The following is a 14,846-nucleotide window of genomic DNA, read 5'->3' as shown; positions in this document are numbered from 1 at the left end:
CCAAATATTTTTTTCTAATTTTTCCAATCAAACCAAAAAATATATTTGCAACAATATTTTCCAACAATAAGTTTTTCTCTTTTGTTGTTGCTATAATTTGCAATTTTTGTACCCAATCTCTATAAATTCGCGCATCGTCCATTTTTTTTTCTTTACCTCTATGTCAAAAATTGTAGATGTGATCGCAAAAAATTTTTTAATTTTTTTCAAATGGAACTCCAAAGGATTTTTGTTTTTAGCCATATATGGAATTTTCCAATTTTTTTAAGACAATGCAGCTATGAAAATTCCGAAAATCGGACGTACGTCCTATGGGGCCTATATCAAAAGGTAGACCTGTGCTGACAAGTTTACAGGTAAATGTTTTGTGGTCCCAAAGAATACCAAATAACAAAGTCTTTGTGATACATATGTATGTTCCCACAACAATGAGTGCACGGCGATTCATATTGCCTCAATGGTACTTTTTATCGCCGAGTCATGGCTGAAATACTAAGGAAATGTAAACCAACATCACACCGAGGGGATTTGCCACAGTCGAAAATGTTGATGTTCTGGTCGGGGTGTGGGGGTGGCGCGCTTCTATAAACGATAATTTTCCTCCATTCGTCATCCTTCATTTGGAGAATGCGAAATTTGTGCAATTGTTCTGGAGAAAGAAATATCTAATTCTCGGAAAATTTAGCAGATATTGTGTTCATTGCTTTTTTGGAATAGGTAGGTTGTTGTAGCTTTTACACGAAGTGAGATAGTTTATTTCTCCTCTGGTGTTAAATTTTAGGGAAATTCCAATTTTAGTAGACTAAAGCTTTTGGGGAACAGCATGGATATAATTTTCGTTTTCGCAGAACGATAATAGAGTGTAGAGTGACCTCTTTCAGTTCATATATATGTACTTTTGTAGCCGTCCAATGTGTTTTTTCCATACCGTTTGATGAAAAATATGAAAAAAAAAATCAAAATTATTACTGAAAGCGGTGTTTTGACAAAAAAAAAAAAAAACGATTCTGAACCACTGTGTGGCGGAGAATTATCGGTATATTTCCACGTTTGGTATATTCCAATGTGTTTTTTCCATACCGTTTGATGAAAAATATGAAAAAAAAATCAAAATTTTTACTGAAAGCGGTGTTTTGACAAAAAAAATAACGATTCTGAACCACTGTGTGGCGGAGAATTATCGGTATATTTCCACGTTTGGTATATTTTGAAGCTTTTATCTTATTTCTCTAACCGAATTTGCTGTAATTAAATATTGAGAGTTCCCAATTATCAGAAAAATTCTCCGCCAAAAATTTTTCACAGGTCCACCCTTATATACCAGTACCACCCAAACAAATGTATTTTGGCGGTTTTAACCCATAAATTCAACATAAGTTCACATATTTTACTCTTCGTGGGAATAAGCTTGTCGTGGCGGGAGAGCAAAGTACTTTAATAAAAGAATGGAAACTTATTACTTCATTTTACTTCAGTGTAATTGTGGCGAAGGTTAAAAAGAAATTAACGCCGTTTTCCTTGTTTCAATTTTTTTTTGTATCAGTTGAAGAAAATTTAAGGAAAATTATCGTAGTTGTTCCTCTATTGGATTCTTACTATATTAAAACTTGACCTACTAGCAACAAAACATTATGCACAATGTTTTTTGCTTCAATTTCAATTCGTGACAAGTTGTAGCATCTTAACAGATTAGTTCGAGTAGCTACACATGAAATGACAAACTTAATTTCTTCACTTCATGGTGAGGGGGTGGTGGGCTTATGCAACTTTTCTAATCAAAGTAAAAGTATTTTATTTTAATATTTAGACCACTTCCACTTTTCCGCCTAAATTTATAGACGATGATCGTGACAGTCATTGGTTGCTAACATTTTTATCACCGCAAAACAATCCGCTGATAACCAAAGTCAGATTGAAAACTTGATTAGAAGTGTTAATATGTTGGTTATTTATTCCGACACTTAACACGATTCTAGTTCAGAGTTTAGAACCCAGTGTTTAAGTTACGAAGTCTTGTCAAAGTCAAGCTAAAACATACAAACAAACGACTATTAATTTTGTTTTTCGACACGCTTCGCTTAGCCAACAATGTTTATCGTCCGAATTTACTTCTGTGTGGCTATTTGTACATTGCTGCCAACGCTCCATGGGGCAATTTATAATGGAGTGTTTAGTGATAACACGATCCATCCCTCTTATTTAAGTCAATACCAACTGCAGGACTTCAATTTTAACACCTATCAACAACCCCAAAATATTTACAACTCTCAACTGATGCAGCCACAATTACCAGAATCAGGAACTTTATTTTTCCCTAATGGTTATTACCCAAACCAGGGCGTTTCTCATAGTCAAAATAGTCAGCAGCACCATCATCAACTTGACGACCATTATTTGAGGGAATCAGCTAAGGATCCTAAGAATCTAAAAAATGGTGTCTACCAGCAGGGTGCAGTTACATACGACCTGGGCCTGCCGCATTATGAAATTGTAAATCCCAACGATGAACCCGAAATCATAACTTCCGATCAACCACACTACCATAAACATCTGCAGGAATTACAACAAACACAAAACTATACCCTCGAAGATTTTGGAGTAACTGCAGCCACTCCTGGTGCTGTCACCACTGAATCTATCGAAAATACTACTACATATTACAAGAACGAAGAGGTAGACACCGAAACAGAACCTACAACCACGGAAAAGCAGGAAAAAACACTTGAAACTACAAAAGACCTAAAGTCTATGCAAAAATATATTGAAAAGGAACTTTCGAGAACCAAAGAGAAACTTGAGCAGCTAAGTGAACAAATAAAATCCAAATGCGATAAAAAGAAAGTTTTCACAAGTCGGTCGAAGGATGGAGATGTAAGCTTCGATGTTTCCCGCAAAAAAGATAAGCAACAAAACAAAACCAAGCAATCTACATTCCGAACAGTAACAGCCCAGGGGAATAGTATTAATGAAATGGAAGATTGCAAGTCAGAAAGTCAACCAACCGTACTAAACAAATCAAAACCCTACAATTTCTATACTCAAGAGGAGCAACCAAAGCCAACATACCCAAGTCCTGTCGGCTACACCGATTCCAATACACCGCCAACATTACATTCCCAACTGAAAAAAGTAAATAGGCATGATGACCACAGGGTATATCTACAAGGTCGGAGAGAAGAAATTGAAACGTCTTACGATGGTTCGGTGGCAGTGAATCAAAATGTCTACACCGAGCGTTCCAAATATCCTACAGCTAGCGTCTATCCGCCACCACAAAATGCTTATAATGAAGTGTACAATTTCCAGAGCGATGACCCCACCCAATTAAATCTAAGCAATATACAAAGATTGTATAGATCGGCATCCTTTTTGACTACAGCTCCAAAAGAAGAAGATAAAGAGGTGGTAGATGTGACACCAATAACACCAACAACACAATCATCTTCATGAGTTTTTACATTTCATTGCTTTAATTTACTTACATATTTAGTTATTGTTATTTTAAGTTATTTATTATTGAATTAGAAAATATTTCATGTGGATCAACAGGCATGGTAAAATAAAAAGGGTAACACAAGTTTTTTTCCAGAACCAGAAGATTTTACTATTTTTGCCATTTTCCCAACTATTTGCTTTCCCCGTTCCCATACTCCAAAACCTGGCAAAACTTTCTTCTCCCTTAAAACAAAAATGGAGTTCTTTACTTTTTATCCACATCGATTTACCATAGCATTTGCCTATTGAGTCGTCTTTATTTTCATAGTCATTTATTTGGGACCAATATTGAAGTTTTACGAAATCGTTGTCCAATTGTGGACACCATATTTTGAAATATCGGGAGTTATTCTGAACGTAAATTCCCCATGAGTTATCTCAATTTTTCCTTTAAGTTGAAATGGCGGGAAAAAACTCATGGGAATTTTCGTACATAATAAACCCATCAACTTAAACTAGGTCTTTCTATCGGAGTTTTGCCTTGCCGTCAACAGGTTCGTATTCATTTGCGCAACATCTATTTACCAGGCCACGTAAGTAGCACAACCACAACTCAATTTTAGCCGAAAATTCTTCAAGATGTCGAAATGTTTGTTTACGATATCATACCATTTATTCACAAAAAAAAAAAAAAAAAAATTGACAGGTTGAAACCACGACGCTAGCGTTTTACGCCACCTCATAATCTCATCATGCATATGCGTTTCTGTTAGGGGCATAATTATACACTCTATTTACATGACCTAGCCAACGCAAGCGTTGTACCTCGATACGTTTTACAATGTCGGTATATAGCTGATGCAACTCGTGGTTCATACGACAGTCAACGCAGATTGGTCCATAAATCAGCCCTGCTCAGAATGGTTAATTCTCTCTCTTTCGATTTTTGTTAAAACAGAAATAAGTGAATATTTTTTTTTTTAATTTCTTTAATTATACTTTGCAACATTTTTAAGGTATTTGTGTTCAAACAATTACTACTGTGGATTTTACAGACCCAAACGACGAAAACCATATACCGAAAATCGGGAGGTACCGTTTTATGGGGGCTATACGAAAGCGGGGACCTATACCGACAAATTTCAGGTGGAAAATACCTCCTACAAAGACTTAAAACCAAATGTCAGTCATTTCAGAATCTTTCCAAGTCCGTCATCCGTCAGTGCGAAAACTGCACCTACTCTGTAAAGAGTCCAGATAATACGGGTGCAGACCACGGTGCTCATAACGTTTGCTAAGGTCGTCAACTTTAAGATGGTTTCTCTTCTTTCATAGAAACATTTCTTCCAGACATGGAAATTACTATGGAAAAAAGATCGTGCCACCCTTAACCCGGGTGGCACGATGTTTTAACCGATTGCCATAAACTTTTATATATAAGGTTTTTCGATTACATGGAAAAATTGGTCGTCGTAATGTACCTATGTAGCTATTAGAAGGACTTCTTCGGTCCATAGTGACCTACTTTACCCGAAATAAAATACTAGCAGTTTTCTAAGCAATATGAACATTATTCTGAAATTGTTTATTTTCCCCTTGTTTTCTCTTTCAATTTAGTTACAACATTAAATAATAAATAACACCAATAAATAACAATTTTATTATTAGATTATTACAACTGAACTTTAATATTCGTAAAACAAAACAAAGCAACAGAAGAATAAATAATTTATGCGTAATGGTTTAAAAGAACATGTCAACAATGAAAAAAATTGGAATCAGAGGGTTGCTATGCCCTGCCATGTATATTTGTACCATGCATATGCATACATACATACTTATGTATGTAAATACATATTTTATTTTTTGACCATGTTCATATGCAGCTTTACGTGATTTATTTTTGTATATTTTTTGCTACATATTTTTAAACTGAAGTAAAATATATTAAAAAAGAATTATGAATGAAATAAATGCTAAATACGCAAATATTTTGCATAACCTCTTTGTTTTTGAAGTTTTGACATTTTTTTGTTCAAAGTTGGTCATTATTTTTGGTATTTATTTTTTATGTGTGACAATTTCTTATTATGTAATAAAATTGTATGTACCAAAAGAATTACATTAACTATGAATGTGCATTAGGGTGGTTTTATCTCAAAGGGAAGAAATCTATGTTGAATTAATTTGGCGGCAACCTCTAAAATATTTCATATTGTTTGATTTTAAGATGGCAAACGTTTGAGCACAATTGGATGATGTTAACACATGCCACTGGGTCCTCGAAAGTATGACTGAATTCGACATAATGAAGCCAATCCTCACTATTGTATGAGAAGTTTGACTTGGCAGCGCTAGCTATAGCGACGAATTCCTCAGGGTAAATATAATGAAATGTCCCACTAAAATGCGCATCGTTTAGTTATCCTTTACAGCGTATCAAAAACGCTGAAAGAAAGCGTATCGAAAGCGCATTAAAAGGAACGGTTCCGAAGCGCACCCATAACACCCCAAATATAGTCACAGTTTAAAACAAACAAATTTATGTATTTATTTCAATACAAAAGAACAAAAATATAGATATTAATTTTTAGAAACTATATCATTAAATTTATAAGGCATACCAATATGATAGGAACATATATTATAAAATAAATACTAATTTCAATCAAATTTATTCGTGGTCCGATGAAGCGTCCTTCTCAACTTTTGCCTCCTTCGTGATTGCAATATTTTTATGATAAGAATTTTTTATGAGTCGAATGGTCTTTTTCATTAGTGAATACCAACCCACGGCATCTTAAAAAAGAGAGGAAAATATAAGTATAATTCAATATTCAAATAGAAGTCTACTGAACTTACGGTGTATAGCTCGCATACAATTTTCGTAATTTAGCAAAACCTTTTTTATTTGTTTTTCTTTAATTTTCTCTTTTTATAAAACAGCATACATAAACAGTTTAAGAAAACCATGCACCACCACACACATAAATATGTATATAAACAACTGTACTTCAATTATCTAGAGACGTCCGACCGCTTCAAGACTTTAATGATAATTAATTATGTATGTAATCGCCAAAATAACTCTCACATACTCTAAAAGCAAATTTACCTAGGTGGATGAATCAGAAATCTACCACAACACACACGCTCACTTACCTTATTGAGGAAAAGGAAGTGCTTGGGAATCAGCGCGGAATTCATCATTGCAGAAAGCGGTATTGAAGCCATGAAATTATTTACTGCTTCTAATTTCGAGAAAAATTTCTGCTGGGATGTCCCTTAGAACGTGACTAGGTACCCCTTGGGGCGAAAGTGGAATATATTTAAAAAAAAAACATTTTCTTTCCTGTATTATCAATTTCGGGAATGAAAAAAATTACGTACTTAAAAATCAAGTATAAAATAAATGACTTTTTCATCGTATTCTTACGTGGTAGCAGCTAATATATTGAGAAATTGATAGTTCGAGAACTCCTCCAAATTTGTGTACAATTAGAACATCGAGACACCGTGAGTCTTTTAGTAATGTCTGGGGTTTGGTGTTGGGTATTCCTATCCCGGGAATTCCCGAAATTTTTTGGACTGGATTTCCCGAGAAAATTTTTTGAAATTCCCTGGAATATGGGTATTTATATTTTCAAATATATGTACATATGTCAAATATATGTCTTATAGATATTTAATGTTGGAAATATTTATGGCACATATTTCTTACATCGGACGTTATAAGCAAATGATAACAGTAATCTTAATACCAAATCTCACGAATCCAGATCTATCCGTTCATCCAATACAAAATTGTACCATACATGGAACCATTTCGTACCCCTAAGTGTACCTAATTCCACATTTTAGGATTCGAGCGCTATAATTTCCTAATTGTAGAAAATGTAGTACTTTTTGTAAGCATAAGTACGCATTTCCAAAACTAACTCCAACAGTAATATTAACTCCAAATTTCAAGATTCCAGCTCAAAACGTTCGCTAAAATCCAAGTTGTACCAAATTTAGTTTCGTTTAGTACTTTTCATATATATAAGTTTGAATTTCCAAAACTTTCTCAATCCTACACCCCAACAGTAATCTTAATTCCAAACTTCAAGATTCCAGCTCTAGCCGTTCGCTCAAATACAAATTGAACCAAATTTAGTACTTTTCGTACTCATAAGCACGAATTTCCGAAAGTACTTCCATATCTCAATCCTACACTCCAACATTAATATTAATTCCAAATTTCTTGATTCCAGCTCTACCTGTTCGCTCAAATCCAAGTTATACCAAATTTAGTACCGTTTAGTACTCTTCCTACCCATAACTAAAAATTTCCAAAACTTTATCAATCCTACAATTCAACAGGTATTTTAATTCCAAACTTGAGGATGGCAGCTACATCAGATCACTGAAATCCAAATTGTACCAAATTTAGTACCATTTAGAACTTTTCGTACCCATAAGTACAAATTTTCAAAACTACCTCAGTGCTTTGTTCAAACAAAATGATTAATTCCGATTTTCAGGATTCCAGATACATCCGATAACTCAAATCCAAATTTGGTACCATTCGTATCCAAAGTACGAATTTCCAAACCTACCTCTATCAACACTCCAACAGCAATTTTTATTCCGAATTTCACGATTCGAAATGTATCCTCTCACTGAAATCCAAATTGTACCAAACTTAGTACTATTCAGTACTTTTCCTACCCATAACTACAAATTTCCAAAACTTTATCAATCCTACACTCCAACAGTCACCGACGTAGCCAGGGGGGGGGGCCCGGGGGGATATAAGATATTAGCTTATGTTACACATTTTTTTAATTTTTGAATAAAATTTTAAACTGTTTTACATTTTTCAAGAAATATGTAAAGTATTTGGAGGAAGTATTACAGAGAATTATTTAACTACATTGCTATACTTATTGTCCATCATATTTGAAAGTATAAAAATAATAAACACTTTCGGCTTTTTGAGCAATTTTCTGCATAGTTGTTGTTAAGTTTTAAGGTGTTGTTTAAGCGGTTAATCGTAACTTTGGCTGACTGTCTTGTACTGAGTTCAGAACAATACGTTTTTTTATTTATTGAACGTGTTTAGCATATTACGTCCAATACTTTGGCTTATAAACAACATATAGAAACATCTGTTTTTGCAAATTTTGATAAAAGCAATAAGTATATAGTCTCTAACACGTTTTTGTAATGATCTATTTTGAACATCATAACAATTACAAATTCTTTATTATGTTTGAAATTTGCAACAAAAAACTATATCAACCATTTTTTATGATATAATTACTATTCCACAGCAGTGTCGTCCGTTAAGATTATTTGAAACTAGTCTCTTCCTACAAATTAGTAAATATCTATTTTACAAAAATAATTTTTCTGTCGTATTTTTATTTTTTATTCGATCTTTCGAATGCTAATAAAATCAAGATTAATGAGATTGAGTTTAGTGTTTATATTTTATTTATGCATATTATTTCAAATATTTCGAAATTACATTGAATTTTATCTTCAGAGATTTTTTGTCGATTACTCTTTGAATTATATTTTTGCAAGTAATTTCAATGGATGCACATTTCTAGAAATTTTTTCTTTTTCCTTCTTCGGCAAGGGATTTATAACGATAAACGAAATAAAAAAACTGATCCGAAACAGATTCAGATTAGTCAAAATCTCAAGGAATATACCCTGAGTCTGTGTGAACTGAAACATTAATCTATGAACAGATCGAATAGCGGCTACACAAACAAAATCTTTTAACCCAGAGTTATGTATTAGGAGATTTTTTTAGAATTGTGTAGCAATTTACGGACGTATGAACTTACCAACCAAATATATATTTTATCATTGATCACAAATGTTACGGAGGAGGTAACTGAAGAAATGGACCGGACCGGCATAGTTCATTTTGGAAGTATGTATTATTTTGGGAGTCGTTCATTCCAGTGCGTCACAGTATAATTTTCAGTTTCTTCAAGAAGAAAATATAGACTTGTCCACGAAAAAGATAATACCGCTCTAAACATAAAGAATACCGTCCTTAAACTGCATTAAACAACAATTTTGAAGGTTTGTTGGGATGTACCCATTTTCGAGCTAAAACTAAGTTTGGAGAAAATATTACTAAAACCAAAGTTTGGAACAAATCTGTTTCTCCGTTCAAGAAAAGTCGCACTTACCACTGTAGCTAAAATTCTTGAATTTTGAGGGGGAAATACCAGAAGGAGTAGACCGAAAATCACCATCTACGAACTTTATATAAGGCTCGCAGAAATATTGCTATAAATAATGTTTGGACCAACGCAGTATCCGGTTCGAAAATTGTCGTGCACACCAGCCACTACACATGATGGCCGTAGGTGTTCCTTACAGCTTTCGGGCCATTTTCTCTGGAAGTATGGGCATGAAAAGACTTGTATTGAAGTAATAGGGGCCCCGAGAACAATTGTTGCAAAAAAGCAAACCGTTTCAAGAGAGGTATTTTTATTTAATTATTTATTTCATATTCTTACTTATAACTAAATTATTAGCATACAGGAAGTTAAGCCATGACTACTGAGGTCTTAAGCTTACACAGGTATATTTACTAATTATCCAGAGAGGTCTTAAACTGTACTTCTCTGAAAAATGTTCAAATACTCTGTGAAAGGTTATCGAAAGGAGGATCGAATCGGTTGATGTGTTCGAGAATTATCGTGTTCTCCAGGCAGCCAACCAGACGATTTCTTCCAAACACACTTTGGACCTTAAACCATTATTTCGATGAGGTACATTTTGATTAAAGGCTGAGAGTATAAAAATGTAGATTGGGAATTGGCAATTGTGTTAATGGATTTTTGCTAAAATTCTGGGCTTCAGAATTTCGTTTTAAAGGTATTCAGGAGACAGGAGTTTTTTTGGTTCGTGATCAATTTATGAGAAAATCCTGGATAGGAAACAAGAATTTCTGTAAGAGAAGTCCGACGATTTGAAGCCAAAATAGTTTATTGACGGATGCCCAATTGAGCACCAGGATTTGTCATTACATACCCACGATTGCGTGCTAGAATTTCATCATAAATATGACTCACTATTGCTCAGCATTAGTTCTCTATCAAGAAAACCACAATCGGCCTTCAGAAATTCTTTGTGATTAGATCTACGACTGGACACCAAAATATTTTGAGGGAATAACTTCAATGACAGTAACAGTAACAACGATTGGACACCTGAATTTCCGGAATTGAAAAAACTGACCATATTCTGACATTGCAGCGTGATAAAAGACAAAAAAGAAGTCGTTTATTTATATAACTCCTAAATTATCCTGCAAATATTAAAAAAAATACTAGTGGATAACGCCATGATATCCGAACGTTCCCTCTGCATAAATCAATTTTCTACTAATCCCATTTCCTTCCATAAATTACTCAATAAAATTGGAGTGGAAACAAAGAAAGGTTTAGATATTTCTAAGGTTTTCCGACTGTATACTCTTTCTTTTAGTCTTACCGAAGTGATATCACTGAATTACACAACTTTCACTGTAGTTGTGAGTTATTTGATAAATGATACACCCGAAAGTATATGCGACTATTAATATATCTATTGTTTGAACATATCTTAACTCTGATATGTTGTCAAAAAGTTCTGAAAACAAGGGAAAATTGGCCAAGAAGTCTTACGTCATTTTAATAAAAAAATGGAATTAAAAATGTTTTCATCAGTAATATAAGTATAAAATAAGGTTTATATCATTGCTAACATGAACTTTCAAAATTTTGGTCAGGTGGGCCCCCCCCCGAAATGAAATCCTGGCTACGTCCCTGCCAACAGTACTCCTTATTCCAAATCTCGGGATTCCAGCTATATCCGTTCACCCAAATGCAAACTGTACCAAATTTGGTACGATTTAGTGCTTTCGTACCCATGAGTACAAATTTCTACAACTACCTCAATTCTACACGCCAACAGTAATCTTAATTCCAAATTTCAGAATAACAGCTGCATCCGATCACCGTAATCCAAATTGTACCAAATTTGATACCATTTAGTACTTTTCGTATCCAAAGTACGAATTTCCAAACCTACCTCTATCAACACTCCAACAGCAATTTTAATTCCGAATTTCACGATTCCAAATGTATCCTATCATTGAAATCTAAATCGTACCAAATTTTGTACGATTTAGTACTTTTCCTACCCATAACTAAAAATTTCCAAAACTTTATCAATCCTACACTCCAATAGTACTACTTATTCCAAATCTCGGAATTTCAGCTATATCCGTTACCCAAATCCAAATTGTACCAAATTTGGTACTATTTAGTACTATTCGTACCCATGAGTACGAATATCCGCAACTACCTCAATTCTATACGCCAACAGTAATCTTAATTCCAAATTTTAGAATTACAGCTGCATCCGATCACCGTAATCCAAATTGTAACAAATTTAGTACCATTTAGTACTTTTTGTTCCCATAGGTCCGAATTTCCATACCTACCTCTATCCATTACTCCAAAAGTAATCTTAATTGCGAAGTTCAGGATTCCAAATGTATCCGATCACCCAAATCCAAATTGTACCAAATTTGGTACCTTACCTTACCTTATTTGGTACTATTTAGTACCTTTCGTACTCATATGTACGAATTTCGAAAAGATATGGAGGTACCATATCTCAAACCTACGCTCCAACAGTAATATTAATTCTAAATTTCAGAATTCGAACTTTATCGGTTCGCCCAAATTGAAATTGTACCAAAGTTAGTACCATTTAGTACTATTCGTACACATGAGTACACATTTTAAAAACCACCTTCTTATATCAACTCATCTTCTAAACCTTTATTTTCATTCCAAATTTCAAGATTTTTGCTCTATCCGTTCACGTAATATCAAATAGTACTAAATTTAGTAATTTTTAGTACTTTTCGTACACTTATAGTTCGAATTTCCAAAAACCCTTTGGTACACCTTTTAACTCTCCATCAGTGAACCTCATTCCAAATTTCAGAATTATAGCTCTTCGTGTTTGCCTAATGCAAAGGGTACCATATTTAGTACCTTTTAGTACAGTTCTAGTTCAAATTTCCAAAAATCCAGCCTTATCTGACACCTTCGGACCAAGAGTGACCCTCACCCAACATTTCAAGACTCTAGCTTTAGCCGTTTAGTCTGGGCGCTGATTATAAGTCAGTCAGTGGGTTAGTCAGTCATCATTACTCAACTCTTTAAAAGTATAGATTATATAATTTTTATACCCTACACCACACTGTGACACATAGTTTCTTTTAGTGATATACCTAGAAGCACTTTCTGAGTCGATTTATGCATGTCCGTCCGTCTGTCCATGTATTTTTGTAATCAAAGTACAGGTCACATTTACTGTCCGAATGAAATAAAAACGGGGAAGATCATTTTTACCAAATTTTTGGTATAAATCGGTTCAGATTAGGATATAGCTCCCATATATTTTTTCGCTCGATTTTGTGTATTTGGTGCACCAATCACGCTGCATATGTCAACTTTTTATTAAATTTGAAATGTGTGACGGAATTTGGTCCAGTCTAAATTTAGTCTAATCTTTGGTCATACTATGAACAAAATTCAACCACTCTATTTTTATACCCTCCACCATAGGATGGGGGTATATTAAGTTTGTCACTACGTTTGTAACTACTCGAAATAATCATTGTAGACCCCACAAAGTATATATATTCTTGATCAGCGTGCGATTCTACATCGATATAGCCATGTCCGTCCGTCTGTCTGTCTGTCCGTCTGTGGAAATCACCCTAGCCTCCGAACGGATTGACGTAGGTTGATGAAATTTTGGGAAAATATGTTATATTTACGTAGGACTTTTGGTATTGAAAGCGGGCTATGTAGGTCTACGCTTTCGTGTAGCCCCCATACAAAATGACTCGTGACGCGTCGTCGTTTTAAGGAATTTTTAAGATATTTGGCCCATTTTACCACCGAATTGGTTGTAATTTGGTACTTTGTGTCTCCAGAGGCCAAAAAATATTCCTGCCAAAGTTGGGTTATATAGGTCCACGTTTTGGTATAGCCCCCATATAAGGCCCCATATAAAGTACGCGTCATTTTAATATATTTTGAATGTATTAGACCCATTTTGTGTTTCCAGAGGCTAAGAAACATTTCTACCATAAAATGTTTATATAGGTCCACGTTTTGATATAGCCCCCATAATACAATATCTCCCGATTTTCGATATTTTGAACGTTTTAGCCTCATTATCACACCGAAATGGCTGAAATTTGGTATTTAGTCTTCTTTAGGCGTATAAAACTTTCCACCATAAATTTGTAGGTATAGGTCCACGCCATCATATAGCCCCCATAGAACGGTACCTTCCGAATTTCGGTATTTTGAAGGTTATGGCCACATTAATCCACCGAAATGGCTGATATTTGTGGTGGAGGGTATAAAAAGTTCGGCCCGACCGAACTTAACGCTTTTCTTACTTGTTTGTATTGATATTTAGTCTGCAAAACAAGAAAAGAAAATGTAAAGTAAAAAATATAATGTTTTTCTCTCGTACTTATAATGATTCTCACTTTATTATGTATTCTAACATTACTTATAGTTGCTCATCATGTGCACGTAAGTAATATTAATGCTATCTGCTTTACTATGTAGGTAGGGTTTTTTAAGTTTCCTGGACATTGTGCATTCCTGCACAAAAAGTCATGCAAATTTTGAATGTGCAAGCAAAGACATAGGGTCTGTTCCTTTACTTTTAAAAATGGTAAAAGTGGCAAAAGTAGTAAACAAAATACGAATAATTTCGTTATTATTCATTTCATTGATAAAATTACAAGAAATTTGGCGTTCATACAAGGTGGCGCAAAAGTAATCTTCCTATCAGAAAATGCTATAATTTTTGCGATTGGCCCCTAATGTCAGTTCTGTTTTGACATTTGTGTAGTAAACACATGCGAAATAAACGTTGATAAACAATGTTACGCTACACTGCTCCAGAACGCGGAATATTGGTGACTATTTATTTGACGTTTAGGCACTACGTGAATTTCGTCGCAGACGTTTAGCCGCTCGCTTCGAAGAGACTGGCACAACACGAGATGCTGCCAGGCATGGCAGACCCCGGAATATCCGTTCTGCAGAGAATATTGCTACTGTAGCCGAGGATGCCACGGAAGCGCCTTCGACATAGACCAGACGACGTGCCACGCAAATGGGTATCAGTTGACGGTCTTTACAGCGAATTTTGGTACGATATTTGAAGATGTTTCCGTACAAAGTCCAGACGGTGCATCAGCTGTTAAACGCTGACCGCCAATCGCGTCTAACATACGATCAATCCATCCTTAATCACCACCAAGAGGAAGATGATTTTTCATCAAAAATAATCATGAGTGATGAGGCGCC

The sequence above is a fragment of the Musca autumnalis genome, unplaced genomic scaffold, assembly GCF_047663935.1.
Source record: "Musca autumnalis isolate F117 unplaced genomic scaffold, ASM4766393v1 scaffold_2, whole genome shotgun sequence".
NCBI lineage: Eukaryota > Metazoa > Arthropoda > Insecta > Diptera > Muscidae > Musca > Musca autumnalis.
This window is presented reverse-complemented; position numbering follows the sequence as displayed.